This window comes from Euprymna scolopes, chromosome 17 (assembly GCF_053919585.1).
Source record: "Euprymna scolopes isolate OS-2025 chromosome 17, ASM5391958v1, whole genome shotgun sequence".
NCBI lineage: Eukaryota > Metazoa > Mollusca > Cephalopoda > Sepiida > Sepiolidae > Euprymna > Euprymna scolopes.
This window is the reverse complement of record NC_136498.1, coordinates 17,772,568-17,789,678: the sequence shown is the minus strand read 5'-3', so window position 1 is coordinate 17,789,678 and position 17,111 is coordinate 17,772,568.

Sequence of the window (17,111 nt, the reverse complement as noted above, 5' to 3'; positions counted from 1 at the left end):
TAAACAAAGCTTCTTTCTTAGAACTGTACGTCTGTGGAACTGTCTTCTGTTTTCCTGCTTTCCAGCTGACTACAATATGGTCGTCTTCAAGTCCAACTAAACAAGTTCTTGATGAGCCGTTCCACTTAAGTTAACAAATTTACTGAATTTCCACTACTAACGATTACTATATTGTCCCATTGACTACTGTACACACATTAACCCTTATCCTCTAGTGGTCTCTCGGCATTAATAAGTGATGACTTCTGTGTGTAAAAAAAAATAAAAATAAAAAAATACTGGGTAGACCAACAAAATTTTTTGAATAGATAAAAAGTATTTCTCCTTTAAGCAACAGTTGTATGATTTTGAAATGAGAGAATTTTCCAGCAGCAGATTTTTAAACGCAAGGCATCTGATCCTGACTTTTGTCAGGATCAGATGCCTTGCTGGCATCAAAGTTTCTGATGTTTAGCAATGTCCTTGATCGAAATAAATATATATATATATATATATATATATATTTATAATTATTTTTACTATAATAATTAAATACCTACAGACACTAGTGTTTCATCCTTTCGGGATTCTTCAGTACAGGGTGTCATGATTAACACAAGTCAAACGATTCAAACCCCGCACCACGAGACATCTCTGGCTCGATTAGCGGAGACCGTATCCATTCGGCTACCATTAACCACGTGAAATAGCATTGAATTTTTAAACATTTTAAATGTTCATTACGTCAGTCAGAGAGTGATCCTATCGTTATACGATGATCTATGCATAAGAGCTAAATTGACCGACTTTAATTCAACTGAAAGTGCTCAACGATAAGAAATGAATTTCTTAAAGGGGCTGTCATAATTATTTTTTACTATAATAATTAAATACCTACAGACCCTAGTGTTTCATCCTTTCGGGATTCTTCAGTACAGGGTGTCATGATTAACACAAGTCAAACGATTCAAACCCCGCACCACGAGACATTAGCGGAGACTGTATCCATTCGGCTACCATTAACCACGTGAAATAGCATTGAATTTTTAACTAGCCGAACGATTCGAACCCCGCAATCGCTGAGAGAGTTTTTGGTCAGGGAAAGGATTGTAAATAATGGAACTTATGTTTCTAAATTTTTTAGATGAGGATTGATAATTTGGGTTATTTGAACTACTGTTCTCATCTTGAGTGTTAATCGCATAATATTTTGGCCAATGTAACCTCTGACCTTCTTCAGGTGTACAATGTCAAACTTGGAAATATGCATAGAATGTCGAACAGACCCCTTTTTATTTAATCTACAGGGATACCTAGTATTTTTTCTCTTGTGAAATGACCCGTCGCATAATAAACATCAATTAAGCAAGATTCCCTGAATTTCAATTTCTTCTTAAGTTCTTTTAAATTTTAGCCTTCAATTTTAGACATTCTCTAGAATACAAATCATACAATGGATTTTGATCAAAATTAAAATAAGAATTCTAGACATAAGTTTTAGTATCATTGTGCCTTGCTTTTAATCTTCATAAGGAGCATCAGGAAATTTTAATCTTCATAAGGAGGCATAAAAGTGATACAAAAAGGTTCTTTCCATACAAATTAATTTTGCTCGTTTAAAGACGGATAGTCTTCTTGTGTGTATGTGTAGGTATCGAAATACTGTAGATATAAAATCATCTCAATGGCAGAAGTGCTAGGTCAACCAGAGCTATTATATTATTATATTATAGTTCAGGGGTTAAATAATGGAAGACACATTCATTTACAAGCGTTTCGATAGTTCAACATAAACAACAGCTTTGTGTACGATCGTTTCTGAGACGATATAGTTTTAATGAGAGCAAGTCTACACTAACACTGTATAGACACCACGTTCGAAATTAAAATGCATCATCAAGACTTGAGCATAGATAACTCAGTTATATATAGCACTTCGAGAAGACGAGGCAGTGTATTTTTTTTTTTTTTTTACATAGGCGTCACCACTTATCAAGGCCGAGAGGCCACTCAAGGATAAGGGTTAAAGAGTGAACGGTAGTCAAAAGGGCAACATAGTAATCGATAGTAATGGAAGTTCGGTAAATTTGTTAACTTAAGTGGAACGGCTCATCAGAAACTTGTTTACGTTCGACTTGAAGACAAATATATTATAGACAGCTGGAAAGCAGGAAAACACTTAATTAATTATTAAGGTTGATTTAGTTTCTTTCTTGTTCTATTTTATCATATCAGGTTTAATAGCCTTGTTTTCTAAGTACGTAGCTGTAGAAATTGCATTGTCATAGTGGATGGTATATGTCTTATTCCCAACTGTTTTCTATTTAGACATTCTTCCTAGTCTTGATGGAGCATTTGGCACATTTGTCCAAGCCTATCTTCATTCTAGTATTTGTGGAGAAGTTATGTACTACCTGCAAGTCTCGACTTATCTTCGCACCTGGGCTGATATATGCTTGAGGCTATCCATAAAGAGCAAGAAGTGGTTGACTCTTTTGTTCGAGTCTTGTTTTCGTGTCGTACCTGAGCTACCTGTAAGTATTCCAGCTTTCTTTGAGCAGGCAGAAGAGCAAAGGAGATAGGTTATCTTCTTAGAAGATTTCCCCTTTGAGTTTAATGTAATTTTTACAGTTTCGTTAGTGTGGTTTAATTTGTAGAGTAGTCAAAAGGACAATATAGTAATCAATAGTAATGGAAGTTCAGTAAATTTGGTAACTTAAAGTAGAACGGCTCATCAGAAACTTGTTTACGTTGGACTTGAAGATAATCATATTATAGACAGCTGGAAAGCAGGAAAACGGAAGACAATTCCACAGGAGTGCAGTTCTAAGAAAGAAGCTTTGTTCATGGAATCTACGTTTAGATTTAGGCACAGATAATGAGTGGGGGGAATTATTGATAGTGTTTTCAGTTAGACGAGTGTTTCTTGTGAAAGTTTGGCAAGGAGGGACCATAGATTGAAGCTCAGTCGAACACTTGCCATGAAAATAACAATAAAGCAGAGACAAACTCGCAACATCTCTTCTGTGAGATAGAGGTTGCAGCGAAGAGAAAAGGACATCTCCCACGAGGCCACAAAGTCTATTTTGAACCCTATCAAGGCAGGACAAGTCCTTTCTAGCAGCTCCTGCCAACAGTATTCCATCCTTGGATGTATCTGGCTCTTATATAGATAGAGAATTGCGTCAGCAGTGAGATATCTACTGGATCGATAGAAGGATCCAACCATTTTTCCAGCGGCCTTGGCAACAGATTTGATGTACGTATTCCACTTAAGGTCAGGAGTAAAGGTCAAGCCCAGAAGCTTGTCAAAATTTGAGGACTCCCCAAGATGAGAGCCATTCATTTTAATTGATGCCAGATGGGGATCAGAACGTTGATGATGCATAGAAGCTTGGTTTTAGATGCATTAAAGTAACCAGCAACTCCTTTCCCTATTGTACAACGTGATCAAGATCAGAGGAGAGAGAATTGGAGAGAACTTGGTCGTGTACTGTCTTAGATGTGCTACCATAGATGGTAGTGTCTACAAATGATCTAAAGATTCGATTAGGAAGATCATTAATGTAGATCAGGAAAATAGTTGGGCCCAGGATGGACCCCTGAGGGACTCCAGCATTAATACTGTGAACTTCTGTTTTTCTGCCCATCAACTACTACTCTTATTTGTCCCTTCGGCCACAAATAGTTTTGCTCCAGCCAAGCAAACAGCCAAGACGACTAGGCTAAGGATGCTTCATCCATGATCAACCCTGAATGATGGAAGCCTACTATTGGCACCTTCTTCAGGTGTATAATGTCCAATCTAAACTATCTTTCTAATTTATTACATCATCACCTGATGGTTTTCATATAATCCATTTGTTACTATTCCCACATTCTAAACTGGCCTCTTGAATCCAAATTCTTCTCCAAGTGAAAACATAATCGTCAGAATAAAATTCCATTCTTTCAATTTAACATTCCTAAGTTATTGTTTATAAATATTTCATTTTAAAATAGTTTTTTTAGGTTGCATTCCATTTAATCTTATGAAACGCAATCATAATAATCGACTAGTTTATTTTCCTGTGTTGCCCAGAACTAACGAACTAGTACAACTGAGGGGGGGGGCTGGTTACTTTTAATACATCAAAAACCAAGCTTTTCTCCTTTCACCACCAATGCTCAGATCCTCAATCTTACTTAACTGAAATGAATAGCCACCTCTTTGAAGAATTCTCCTGCTTTGATTAGTTTCTAAGACTGACATTGACTGCACACCTCAAGTAAGTTTTTAGAAACCAGCACACTCTGATTCTTTCATATTTTATTTTAAATTTGAAAAAGATTGATAATTTAATTGTTCAAGAAAATTAATTTAAAATAAAAAAATAAATGTGATATATTAGCAGGATTAAAGATAAGAGAAAATGAAAAATTGTTAAAAATAAATATTTTATTTCACTTTAAACAAAATGGAAGACAAAAATCTTCTTAAATACAAAGATTTTGTGGCGTGAATTTCACCGGCATTTTTGTGGATTTATCTGATTAACGTTGTTGTGGTTTGGGGGTTGCTCATTCTGAAAAAAAATTGAAAAAATAAAACCAAATCAATTTACATGAATCTTTAACCGAAGTTTTTTAATATATATATATATATATATATATATATATATATATATATATAGGCATCCTCACTTATCAAGGCCAAGAGGCCACTCGGGGATAAGGGTTAAAGAGTGTACAGTAGAAATTGGACTAACAAATTTACATGGTCACAACATTGGTTATGCAAATATTTCAGACAAATGGTCGATTAAAATCAGAAATCCTTATCAGGTGACTTAATAAATGTTTGCTTTCCACAGAAGAAACCTGTCCTCAAACCTTTTTGAGTTTTGAGGACTGGTTTCTTCTGTGGAATATATAAGACATTCAAAAAAATAATAGATAATATTAACATTATAGTTCCAGCGGAGAAAACCATGAACATTTATAGTATGGACTTTAAAACATATAATAATCTTATTTTAGGTGAACTTAATAAAAAATATAAAAAGGCAAATGATGAGGATCTCTACAGCATAAACTTACAAGCACTTAGATTATTTGAAAAATGAACATTCAGGATAAAATAGAAGTATATGTCCCTCTTAACCCTCGATTTTTGATGAAAGATACAACCCTGACTTCAACAATAAACCTACTATTAGATTAATTGCACCATGTTTCTGATTTAGGTAATATAAGTAAGAAAATATTAGGCACAATTATTCCAACTTTAAAATCTAGAATACAATATAACCTTTGGATTTCTTCTGGGAAGGTAATAGATTGATTCCAGAAAATTCTAAAAACACAAGAATATCCATTTCTCGAACTTTTCACTAAAGAGCCTCAGGGTAAACTACATTTCTGCTGCTTTGATTTGGAGCCAGAATGTAGAGTTTTTCTGAACTTCCTGTCCGGCTGATGGAGACGTAGAACATACCGTGACTGAAGCAGTCTGATGTCAAGTCTACGCCAATGGTGTTAAATGTCTGACCTTGACTTTTGTTTATGCTCATTGCAAAACACACCTTCACAGGAAATTGGAGTCTCCGGAATTTAAATGGAAGTTCTGAGTCCGATGGAACTAAGGGGATCCTTGGCAGTAGAACGGTTTCGCCTTTGTAGGGACCACAGGAAATGGTGGCCTCAAGTACATTGGTGTGCAATCTGGTGATAACACATCTGGTTCCGTTTGTTGTTTTTGGCGGTTCCAAGGATCGAAGAATCATGATTGGCGATCCAATTTTGAGATTTAAAATGTGTGGAGGCATTCCAGATATCTCCAAAGAGTTTAAAAACTCCACAGGGTAGTGAACAGCTTCATATTCATTAGTAGCCGAATCAACTGACTTGTATTGCTTTGTGTCTCCTGGAAATTCATCCATTATTGAATTGTTCAAATGATTCACATTGCTGTTTAATGGCGAAATAATAGCCCTCTCAGCAAGCCAATCCGGTGATTTTCCATTGTTTTGCAGGTCTGGGTACACTTTGTCTTTCAGTTGCTTCTGATTACCAACACATTTACCAAGCGCAGTTGGAATCTTAATTGTGTCAGGTGAAGAAGTGATAGGAAACTGACCATTACCGATTTGGAGAAGCAATTTTGAGAAGTCTGCTGCAGCTGTGTTATCAGAGATATAGGCTCTCATATTAGTAGTCAGTCTCTTCACTATAACGTGCCTCCAGAGATAGGATTGTTTCAAACTTGCATTGACAATGTTAGCCCTTGTGCCATTTTTAACCACTGGGAGGATTTGACGGAAATCACCGCAAAATAAGGTTGGAATGCCACCCATGGGATTCTTGTTTCCTGTGATGTCTTGCAGTGTTCGGTCAATTGCTTCATAAGCACTCTTGTGCGTCATTGGGGCTTCGTCTACAATGATTGCAGAGGTGTCTCTAATTACATTTGCCAAGGCTGAGTTACCAGTAATTTTGCAAACTGGCTGATCCATTCGATGAGTATCCAAGGGTACTTTAAAAGTGCTGTGAAGAGTGCGGCCACCTTGTAGTAGAGTAGCAGCAATGCCACTGAATGCTGTTGCAAGCACAATCTTTCTCATGGATCTAATCTTTGCAAGGATCAAATTGATTACAAAAGTCTTGCCCGTACCACCTGGAGCATCAAGAAATATCATGTTTTTGTTCATTTCACCTTGTGCTTCCAACATAGCCATGAATGAATTGTAAACTTCTCTTTGAGAATCGGTCAGTTTTTCTTGCATATTTTCTGCTTGTAGGGAAAGTTCTTCAAGATTATAAGTAACTTCACGTTGATACTCTCTCGTGAGTCTTTCATCTCTCCCTTGCGTTGGTGCAGGTAATCCATAGCTTGCCAATGGTTGACCGCACATAAGGAGAACTTTTTCTTCAATTAGACAAAGAGTTTTATTGTAGATGTCCTCATTAAAATCTGCTTCTGGATTGTTAACTTCTTGCCTGTATCTGTAAAGAATGTCTTCAGATATTACATCACGAAAAGCCATCCAGATCTCAAGAGGATTTCTTGGCTCACAGGCTGTTAAAATTATCACAAATAGGCTTCGCAAATTTGAAGGTGATTGAGTGGCACTTGCCTCTCCTACTGCTTGATGCAAGTGATGGTCATTTTCTAGAAGGCCTCGAGCAAGGCACGCTGCTCTGTATGTTTCAAACACCTGACCATTGTATGCTCGCAAATTTTGAAATGAAGTTGGACCAGCAACCTCATTGAGCAACAGGCGTAAGAAATAACACTCCCCTGCTTTTGGACTAATCGTGTAGATTCTCCCAATGCATGGTGCCTTCCATACATCATCATTTTCAGTACCTTCAACTTGTACCCCACGCATTCTTCTCATCCATTTCTTTGTCGATTTGTTCCAAGTGTAAAACTCAGGGACTTCTACGTATTTGAGACCCCTTGCAAAGTCATCCTCATGGCAGAGTTGAAAAAATGCTGTCAAAGTTGTGGCAGGCGGTGGACCTTGGGCTCGTTCCAGAGCAGTATCAGCTGAGAACATGACACGCTGCCCATTTTCAAGATGAACAGAAAGTTGTACAATTGGGGGGAAATGTTCATGGATGGGATGTTCCAATATCCTCCAGGCCGCCTCTGAACTGCCGACATACCTTGCATTCTGGAACTGCTGGATCTCATCCACAATGTGACTTTGTACTTGGCCTTGTTGGTTAGCTGCTCCATCAGTTCTTTGTAGTTCAAACACTGCTTGATCACATCCTTTATTCACGTATTTGAGGACATATTTGATGCTTTGGATCGAGCTGCAAATTTCTACGTTAATGTGAGCATTGAACTGCTGAAGGAGGACCTTGTTGTACGGAACAATCCACTGGTTTGTTATTTCTTGATTAACATACCGACCATTTCTCTTCATCCTTATTGTACCAGTCTGGCCTCCATCTTCTCGTTTTCTTCGCCTGTACTTGGGGTAAGAGTCTTGGCCTTGCTCGGTACACTGAAGAAATTCTTTTGGGTATTTTTTGGAACATTTGTTGTCAATCATACATGGACAATTTGGATTAAATGGTCCACAAGGTCCATGCACCATATGTGCCATCACTTTAGCATGAAGATCAGGATCTTCCTCTTTGTCAGGGATCTCTGCAGATATGCAGAGATCCATTTTTTCTGGTAGAAGTTTGTCCTCTGGGGCCTGCCAGGTGAGGATGTGTGCATGCGGCAGTACTCTTTTTTGATATTCAATACTGTACAGGAAAGCCCTCAGCCTGCCAAATCCTCCCTTTTTAATAAATTCAAGTAACTTTTTTTAGCTTCTGCCTGAAAACCCTGGCAACAATATCTGGACGATCCTGAGGGTCTTGCCCTTGAAGACAATTTTCTGTAATTTCTGTCCACTTTGGATTTGTTGTGAACGTGATGAAGAGGTCGGCTCAGCCCATTCGCCGAACATATGCCATGGCATCACTTTGACGCTCAAACATGTATCGAGGGCCTCCTGTATAAGTTGCCGGAAGTACAACTCGTTGACCAAACTGTTCTGGATTCCCATCCTCCCTAAGAATTGAATCTCTCAAGTTGCTATAATTGTCAGCTCTCAGGGTCTGTTGCTCACGCCTCAGGAACTGTAAACGTTCTGTTTCAATCTTGCAGTACACATCCACCAGCCATTGTTGAAATAGCCTTCGGTACCAGAGAAAATAGTTTCCAGGCCGAGTCATTAAATGGTACGAATAAAATTGCTGTTGGGTAACTTTTCGCCCATTGGATGCCTTCATGTAGATGTTGTAAGATGGAGAACCATAGGGGTACATTAACGGGTACATTAAAGTATCGTAGAGGGGATGTAGTTCGGAGATCCATTTTAATGTATCATTTCTAAAACGCAAGACAATATCCCGGTTAGCTGTTGGTTCATTCTCCATTAATATTCCAATCTCATACGTTGTTGTTGGAGCATTGAATCGCCGTGGATGCTCTTCTTGCGGCCTTCGGTCTTCCCTTATGACAACTTTATGTTCTACCAAGTGTTCTTCTTCAATCCTCTCCTTTGTTGTTTTCAGCTGACAAATAAAGCTGTTGTTCTCATGTAAAAATTCAGTCAGACTTTGGAGAATGTCTCTATTGAGTCTACTGTCACGTCCCCGATTATGTAGTTCCTCTTCCAGACTATCCAAGAAGTAGACTTGAATAAACTTTGCTGTTTCATCTTCAGGTGGTAAAAGACTCCCAATCTGGTGGCAAACCTGGCGTCGAATTCTAAAAGAAGGATTCCACCCATGTACTGCCGCAATTTTGTGACCAAATGATGTCATTGCAAAACAATTGTTATAACTGCGTAGATTTTGCAGAAAATCTTTAGAGATGGGACCATTGCCGGAGAGCAAATCTTGAAGCAACTGAGGCAGTGGTGGAAAGCTATCAAGCACAACTTTGCCAGAAGAACAACAACAACCAGGGGTTTCTCCTTTAAATTTTACAGCTGAGCAATGTTGACATACTTTGTCCATTTTTCCTATATCAGCTGTAGTGAGAGAGTCATTTTTGTTGTAGAGCAATCCTTTTCTATTGCAGTGTTCTATTTCATGGTGTCTCAAAGCAGTCATTCGTTGTCTAGCTGCCTCGTTTTCTGTCAATTGCTGGGGCAAAGTCATACTCTCTCTCCATGCAGCCTCTCGTTGTTGCCCTTGGTATAGGCGAAAGCTTCGTTGGGTTTCCGATTCATTCTGATGTCGTTGAGCCACTCTCAACTGACCTTGTGTACGTCTACTTACCTCATATAATTCATTCGATCGTAATATTGCTTCTCTTTCCAGTGCATATCTTTGCCTTTCTTGAATTTCATCTTGTGATGAATTTAACCGCCTTACAGCATGTCTAGTTCTGTCAGCTTCACGTTGGGTTTCTCTTTCCAAATCTGACAGTCTTGCTCTCCTTTCTCTTTGACGTATCCTGTTAAGTTCTAGACGTCTTTCTCTATCTGAATTGTTTTCATTGGAGCGAATTGCAGCAACTCTTAGTCTATTAGCTTCCAATCTTTCCATTCTTTCTTCCTCACTTTCGTTTCTACTTCGTTTGGGTGGCATAATTTCGGTTTTAAACGGAATTGTTTAACGATATTAATGATTGTAAATTAATTAAGCGTAAAGGAAATGTATACTAACTGAAATGGACGAACTATAAATAATATTTCTGAATAGTACAATTATAAACAATTTTTTTTTTTATTATTATTATTATTTTTTTTTATTCAATTTTCACCCCAAACAAGGCACAGTGCCACTTTGAAGCAGGGGGCTACTATTAGGGAATTAATTAGCGGGGTCATTATGAAGGGAGAAGAGTAGAATTATATTGTACCTATTTACTATGCCTCCCCACGGGACAGAGTTAGACACCAGGGTCGTTTTTTAACGTGGAGAAAAGGTACAAAAATAAAAATTGTCTCAGTCGGGAAGGATTTCTCCTCCACCGAAAGAGAACAAGAAAATGAAGTGCAGCATCTGAAGAACAGATACTACACTTTGATCTTGACCAAAAGGAATGAATAAAAGCGACCTACGTGTGACTCATTACTTCCGGGTGTAAACGTCACAGTCTAAAAGTAATAATTAAAAAAAAAAAGTAAATGTAAAATAAATGTAATACCAACTTAGGTTAACTAATATATGTAAACAATACAATTAAAACAGTTCTATTAAAACAAATAATTACTAAGATCTAGGTAATTGTTAGTCTCATTGTTATGGTTTTAAAGAAAAAAATGTGTAAAAAAAGTTCTGCTTTTGTGAGTACGTGTATTTCTTTTAAATTACATAACCTTTTTATTTTATTAATTATATCTCTTTTAAATTTATATATTTTGTTAGTAAACTGGAAGAAATTCAGTTGAATAAAACCTTGTTCGTGTTCTTTACGTTAAACTCATATTTTTATAAAAGGTTCATCCGGTTTAAAGAAAGCACTAAGTTTAAATAAGACTGGAAATAACTAATTCAATATATAAATAGAAAAATGAAATAAATATAAGCTTTAAGTCTTAAGATAGTAATAATCAAAATGTAATAAATTATTTGTAGTTCAAATCTATGATAAGACAGGCTTTCGAAATAGGCTCGACCAGAAAGATTAAATTGGAACGAAATTATAATCTCCGTGCCATTTTCAAAACAACCCCACAAAAGTAACGATATCCTGCAGTTGGTTAAATGACAATGGTTGTAAGAAAAATGTAAAAGAAAATGCGCTTATCTGTTTATTTTGACCTGTTTTATTTAATTAAAAAAAAAAATTGGCTATAACTGGAAGAGAGCGTTATGTTTTGGGGGTTGTTTAAAAAATAGAATGGAAATAAAGTTAGTTCCGTTTTAATTGTGTTTAATTGCGGCAAGCGCTAACAAAATCGAAAAATCACTGTTTACATTCGAAATGTTAACTTTTATAGGTTTACAGGTTTGCTGACAAGGCTGGGGGTGTTTAATACAATTATTTTACTAAATTGATTTTTTTCATTTAAAAATAAAATTATTTATTTTTTAATAAAGTTTTATTTTAAAATATTTGTTTTTGTTTATTTATATAAAATTACGATAGTTGAATTGTATTCTTTCAATTATATTGGCAAGTAAAATATAAAAGATTAAAACGGAACGAAATTGAAATTTCCATTACATTTTCAATACAATCCCAAAACATAAAGCTTTCCTCGCCAATGAATTGTTTTGATAATATACGTAAAGTGAAATAAATCGAATATAAAATTAAATGAAAATATATTAAATAATTAAATGTTAAATAGATTTTGTAAATAGTACAGTTGAAATGATTAGAATATTTGCAATATGTAATAAGGTCGAGGTAATTAGTTAAAGAGATTTAATATAATGTGATATGCAAATGAGCATAAGTCATTCGATATGGGGGTGGTTTGTAGACTAGTATATAAACAAATTAGGCAAAGATTCTAATGTCTCCTATAACAGAAACATCCTAAAATGGGTTCTAATGTTTCTCTACCAGGAGAGATCTACCCTCTTACCTCCTTTATATTTCGTTGATGATGGAGAGCTGTACACACAGACAGAAATACACGAACCCTATTACTTTATAAAAATATACATGTTATTATAGTGGGGAAAAGAAGTAAAGAGAGCTAGACAGAGAGTCGAATTTACAAGGTTCTTTCGTAGAAAATATATCAACAAAACAAACAAGGTTAACTCTCAATTTATAAAAGGAAAAAGATTTATTACATTTTAGGAAATATTTTCATTGAAAATAATAGTTCATTTATGAGTGAACAAAAGGGGGAAATTAATTTGAGATTTCGAGGAAGTTTGAGTTGATAATTCAAGAGCCGTGATTAGTTCACGGGTCTGTAAATCGTAAAGAAAACTTCCTCACTCAACTATATAAAATAATTTTCACTGAAAGTTTTTGAGTAGAGTTAATTAATCACTCTGGAAGGTTCATTGAAAAATGTGAGAAGTTTTAAAATAATTATTTTCATAAATTTAATTTCAAGTGAGCATACAATAATAAAAAGGGGAATGCAAAAGTTAGTTACTGTTTCTGTGTCTGTGTGTTCGCTTACATTGTTTGATTAGCTGACTACTATGTTCAAAGTGTTGTCATGTTAGAGTTGAGTTGCAGACAACTGTTTTTTTTTTTTAAATACAGAGCTCTTTTAAAGATTCTCATCGGCTCCCACAGACACCAAATTCCCGACAGCTTGGAGAATTCTCTGATTGGTCAGAAAATCAAAACATTGAATTTTTAAAGTAATTTAGTAAAAAGGCGCCTCTAGTCGCATGCGCAGAAAATGTTTCGGGGCACTTGAACTTCCGGCAGCGAAAGAGTGAACATCGTAGCTCACCATAAAGTGTAAGGAGAACCCAGAAATTTAACATCAAAATTTTTTAAATGGTGCAATAAATAGATCTTCAACTTTACATACAGGAAATAAAATAATTATAACCTAAATGGGAGAAATAGAAGTAGTTTTGATCTCAATAATCGTTATGGATAATAAAAATTACACCCTAGTAACTTCAACAGCGCAAGAAAATAAAAAATAAAAAATCTAGAAGTAAATAAATGCAAGACGCTGAGACAGGCAGGCTGAGATGCAGTAAAATAAATTTAGTCAAAATATAAAGTTGAAAACAACTGAGAAATTTAACATGATAGGCATTGAGAAGATAATGTTAGAATTATAAGTTTTAAATTAATAAATACTAAAGTCAAAATATTAAAGTATGAATCCGTAAAACTTGGAGAATTTGGAAAATTGATAAAGATTTAATAATCAGAGTTATCTCCCTTACACCATAAGGAATTTAAGAATCAGTATACTGAAGAGATAAATAAAATAAATTAGAATTGAATGATTATGTAATGGCATACACATATACTATATATATGTATACATAAGCATACATATACAAACATACTATATATATATATATATATATATATATATATATATATATATATATATGATTAGTTTTTTTGGGGAAAAAAATTCCCGCAGAGTGCTCAATTAAAAGGAAAATCCAAATTGTAAGAGCATATTTATATTTTGTGTACAGAAAGTTGTTAGTTGAGACAGATCATTGGTACCGTCGGTTTCAAGCCCGATAATAAGGCCCGTTTAAGGTATCCTTATCAATATTGACGAATATTGGCTGAAGAAAGCTTGATAAGGATACCTTAAACGGGCCTTATTATCGGGCTTGAAACCGAAGTTAGAAGCCATTTAAAAGAAAATGATCGACACTTCCTTAACTGTATATTGCTTACACGTACATATCATTCACACTATGAACTTTTTGACTTGTGACAAGTCACCCAACTTTTTGACTTGTGACAAGTCACCCAACTTTTTGATTGTGACATGTAACCCAACTTTTTGACTTGTGACAAGTCACCCAACTTTTTGACTTGTGACAAGTCACCCAACTTTTTGACTTGTGACAAGTCACCCAACTTTTTGATTGTGACATGTAACCCAACTTTTTGACTTGTGACATGTAACCCAACTTTTTGACTTGTGACATGTAACCCAACTTTTTGACTCAAGACAATTAACCCAACTTTTTGACTTGTGACAATTAACCCGACATGTGTTTACACTCTGAACATTTTCATGATTGGAAGTAACTTTTATATTCTTATCTCTTGTATAAAAATGTTTTGTCATAAAATTTCCTTCTTTTTTTTTTTTTTTTTTTGCATTTACAAAATTTTGTTTATTTTTTAGGTAGCACTTAATACCTGATAACCCTTCTAATTATCTTAATGTTTCATTTATTTCCATTAAATATGCATGCATATATATATATATATATATATATATATATATATATATATATATATATATATATGTTTTTTTATATTATTACAACCTTATTTTTTTTATTTATTTTTTTTTTTTAATTACATTTTCACCCCAAACAAGGCGAATTGCCACTTTGGTGTAGAGGGCTACTATCAGGGGAAACAACTACTGGGGTACTATGTAGGGATTAGGGCAGCGAGATGTTGGTTCACGTTGCACTTGAACTTCTGCATGTCAGTGCAGTTGGGGAATCAGTGACCTGGAATGGAATTCCAAAGTCTAGCGGTTCTGGGGAAGAAACTACCGGAGTAGAAAGATCTTTTACATCTAGGGATCTCTACAGTGTGGGGGTGGGATTTTGCAGCTTGTCGGGTCTGTCGAGGGTGTTCACGTCGTCGGGGCACAAGTGCTTGCAGTTCATCAGAGCATTCACCATTAAAATACTTGTAGAAAAGGCAGAGGGATGCAACGTTTCGTCGATGGAACAGAGGCTGAAGCTTAGATGCCAATTTAGGGTCTATCAGATTTGCGACTCTCTTTTGAACCCTGTCAAGGAGCGAGAGACTAGTAGCCGATGCACCAGCCCAAATATGACAGCAATACTCCATACATGGGCGAATAGTTGCCTTATAGAGGTACAGGATACTTTCGGGTGTTAGTAGTTTTCTAGCACGGTAGAGAGAGCCCACCTTCCTTGCAGCAGCCCTGGCAATGCCCTCGATGTAATTGTTCCAACTCATGTTTCCTGTGAACGTTAGGCCAAGAAGCTTGAAAGACGTACTCTCAGATAAAGAGTCGTTGGCCATTGCTATAGGTGGTAGAAAAGGTTTCTTGTAATTATTGAATGAAACCAGTTTAGTCTTGGCGGCATTGAACGTGACCATCCATTTTTGTCCCCATTCCACTACAGATTGGAGGTCATCCTCTAGTGTTTCTGCCATTACTTTAGATATATGTTCATTTGTTTTCCTGTCGTGCCTGCTATAGAGTGTGGTGTCATCAGCATATATACCCATCTCAGAGGCAATTTTGTCGGGGAGGTCATTTATGAATATCAGAAACAGTAGAGGGCCAAGGATAGAACCCTGGGGCATTCCCGCATTTATATCATATTGTTTAGATGTACGACCGTCGAGGACAACCTGGATTTGTCTCTTATCTAAGAAGGATTTAATTATGTTAAGTATTCTAACAGTGATACCGTATGATCTAATCTTCCTGAGGAGACCCTCATGCCATACCCTGTCAAAAGCCTTAGATATATCTAGAGCTACCGCTCTGCCCTCTCGCGCTTTGTCCAGTGAATGGTATATGCGTTCAGAGATTACAGTGAGGATGTCTACTGTGGAACGGGCTTGTCTAAATCCATATTGTTGGTCGGTCAGAAGTTTAGCATCTGTAAGGTGCTCGACTAGAGCATGGTTAATTAAGGTCTCAAATATTTTGGCAAAAAGTGGGAGGAGGCTAATAGGGCGATAATTTAATGGGTCAGTTCTTTCGCCAGAATTCTTGAATACTAGTACCACAGAAGCAGTTTTCCAACAGCCCGGAAAGCAAGATTCATTAAGGCATTAAGTGTATTAAATTAATTCATTACAAATTGTTTCAATAGACAGGATAAAAATTATCCGTCCATACGCTCAAATGATTCAAGTTAAAAAATTTTTTAACTTGAATATTCTAACCATATGGACGGATATTTTTATCCTGTCTATTAAAACAATTTGTAATGAATTAAGTTAATACACTTCAGGTCGTAATAATAAAACACACACACACACATTATATATATATATATATATATATATATATATATATATATATATATATATATGCTTTTAAGATTGGCTTTTCTCTCTGACTTGTAATGGGAAACTTACATCAAATCTGTTGCCAATGTCACTGGAAAAATGGTTGTTCTACCACTCCAAAAGGTATCTTACTCCAGATGCAATCTTCTACCTGTATAAGAGCCAGATACGTTCTAAAATTGGATACTGTTGCCACATCTGGGGTGGAGTTGCTCGGAACATCCAATCCTGACTTTAGAGAGTTGAAAACTGGTTTTGAAACCTAGTAGGTGATGCACTTTCTCTTCTCCCTGCAATCTCTTTCACACGGAAGCGACATTGTAAGCCTAGTTTCATGGTAAGTTCACGTCTGAGCTTCAATCTATCCATACACACACTCTCGCCTAAATTTCACAAAACCCACTTATCTAGCTACAATATTTCCCTCCATCTGTGGATAAACCTAAATGAAAATTCCACAAACAAATCTTCTTTTCTAAAAACTGCCCACCTATCGAACTGTTCCACTGACTTGATCCCCAGCTGACTACAACATGGTTCTCTTCAAGTCCACTGGAAAAAGTTCTCAGTGTCCTGCTCTTTTACACCTTACAAAATCAAATTCTACACAATATCCGCCTCTTCCCTTATCCTCGATTGACCTTCAGGCCTTGATAAGAAATGAATCCCTAAAAAAGCAAACAACATTGAATAGTCTGTTATTTAAAGGGATTGGGATGCTGCTACTAAGCAATGCCTTTTGTTTTTTTTTCCTTCACTCTCCGCTTCATCCTATTTGTATTCTTGTATATATGTAGAAAAAAAATTGTACATTTGACCAGTATTTAAAAATACTGGAAATCGGTCTTTTGTGTCTCAGTACAAACTAATCATTCTCCCATGCGTTATAATAATTGTTTGAATTTGTGATAAATCCAAAAAATTCAACTTCTTCAACATAAAAAATCTACTCAGTAACAAACAATATAGATTTCATCCTGCA